The sequence below is a fragment of the Orycteropus afer genome, unplaced genomic scaffold, assembly GCF_000298275.1.
Source record: "Orycteropus afer afer isolate SDZICR_OR568_19922 unplaced genomic scaffold, OryAfe1.0 scaffold00074, whole genome shotgun sequence".
Lineage (NCBI taxonomy): Eukaryota > Metazoa > Chordata > Mammalia > Tubulidentata > Orycteropodidae > Orycteropus > Orycteropus afer.
Genome location: NW_006921661.1, coordinates 5,461,423 through 5,463,640, shown reverse-complemented (window position 1 = coordinate 5,463,640; position 2,218 = coordinate 5,461,423). Strand labels below are relative to the sequence as shown.

At 42.4% G+C, this 2,218-nt stretch overlaps 1 protein-coding gene across 1 annotated transcript in view; it reads left to right on the top strand.

Moving 5' to 3' along the window:
* Positions 1–2,218, top strand: part of UVRAG (UV radiation resistance associated) — a 481,244-nt gene that overhangs the window by 1,062 nt on the left and 477,964 nt on the right. The window lies entirely within an intron of this gene.

Below are 2,218 nucleotides of genomic sequence, written 5' to 3'. Positions count from 1 at the left end.
GTATTTTAGCAAAGGACTTTAAGGGCTTCTTGGGAGCACATTGTGGGCTAGTTAATAGAGAACACTGAGTTCGGGCATCTGATCCAATCCCTGTATCTCTCACACTTACACGTGGAGTACTTTTTCTGCCCTCCTCTTATCCCTTGCTCTCTCTCTATCCCCAGGAGGAGATTTTGCAGCAATATTAGCGTTAAAGAGACTTAAGAAAGTACCTTTCACTCTGTCTTTCTTTTTCCAAGAAGAGAAACTAAAAAAGCTGTCAGTTACTGAGAGCTTCCCTTGTCTGATTTGTGCAACATGTTCCACAGGCATTAGTTCTTTTAATCCAACCAGTTTTAGGAGATAGCTATTTTTATTATCCCCATTTTGTAATTGAGGAAGCTCGCAGATGTAAAATCGCTTGTCCAAAGCTTTACTGTTAGTAATTGATGGAGCTGGGTTTCAGAATCCAGCGGTCTGACTCAGCACCCCATGCATGTGGTCGTTTTGCTTGAGACTTGAACACCCTTTTCTCTACTACCTTTACATAGGACCAAGAACGCGCCTTCATACCTGTCATCCTCCTCTAAATCCTGGCCTGTGGTACTTAGGGAAGGATTCTTAAAGAAGAAAGCAGAGAGTAGGGGAGAAAAGTAGGAGCTCTGGTAGCATAGTGCCTAAGGCACTTGACTGCTAACCAGAAGGTTGGCGGTTCAAACCCACCAGCCACTCCTCGAAGGAAGGTTGGACATTCGTACTTCCGTAGTGATACTGCCTCGGAAACCCAAGGAGGGGTCGCTGTGAGTCGGTGCTGACTCGATGGCAAATAACAACAACAACAACAGGGGAGAAAAGTGGGTGAGGAATGGGATGGATTTGAATTACAGGAAAGAGGGGGGAGGGTTGTGGTAAAGGGAAGCCAATAGCTGGAGAGAGCAGCTGCAGTGCTGCCCAATGAGTGATTGTTAGGTGCCCTACAGTCCATTTTTAACTCATAGTTGACCCCATGTGGCAGAGTGGAACTGCCCATAGGGTTTTATTGGCTGTAAGTTAAGAGAGGAGCAGATTGCCAGATCTTTCTCCCTCAGTGCCACTGGGTGGATTTGAACAGCCATCCTTTTGGCTAGCAGCCAAGTATTTTAACTGTTACACCACAAGGGCTCCTGGCCTGTGAATAGGGTGACTGAATTGTTTGCAGATGCAGGGCTTTTTGTGTTAGTTGGGTGGCAGGAGAGGATGTGAAAGACTGAAGTAGCATGTGTCCTGGTTACGTGGGGCTTTGGGGAAGGAACTTTGTGGAGGGTATTAAGAGTTTGAGGATAGTGAAGTTTAGATTGTATTCGGAGGTACTGGGAGAGGGTAGAAATCTGGCTGGAGAAGCTAGTCTCCAGAATGCCCATCAATGTGAATTTTCCTCTGTGTGGAGAGGTGGATTGTGAGAGTTTATCCTGGGAGAGTCACTGTTTTGCGCAGTCTGGTCAAGACTTAAGGGCCAAGGTGTTTAGTTTGGGGGAGCTTTTAGAAAATATGGCGTTTGGAAAAGGAAAGCATCACTTATTTCACAGAGCCTGTTCTCTGAGACGAGTTTACACTTTGGGGAAAATAATCCAAATCAACTGTCCATGGAATAGATTCCACCGCATTTGTTAGTGTTTGTCAATTTTTTGGATTGTTGCCGAGGGATATATAGTGGCTTAAGTGTACGGCTGAATGCTGAATTAGGGTATTTACAGCTTTCTGAGGGTGTCTTCCTTCTTGAATTCTTGGAAGGCAGCCCATATAACAAAACACTTTTACTTTTGCAGTTGACATTAGTTTCTGGGTCAAAATGCTCAGGTTTTTAGCATATAAATATGTTAACACTTAAAAAGTGAACATTTTTGTCAAGTGTTATCTGTATGCAGTGAAATGCACACATCATTATAAACAGCTTGATGAATTGTCACAAGACAGTATACTTATGTAACTACTACTCAGATTAAGAAATACAGTATTACTAACGTTCCAGAAGGTCCCTAATAATGCCCCCTTCCGGCTTTACCTCTTCTTCCACATTTCTAACATAAAAGATCAGTTTTTGCCAGTTTTTGAAATTTATATACATGGAATCATGCAAGATGTATTCTGTTTTTTTTTTTTTTCTAATTTTTTTTTTTATTAGGATTTGGGTGAAGATTTACAGAGTAAATTCACTTTTCATACAGCAGTTCACATATACTTTGTCTCATGTCATTGACCA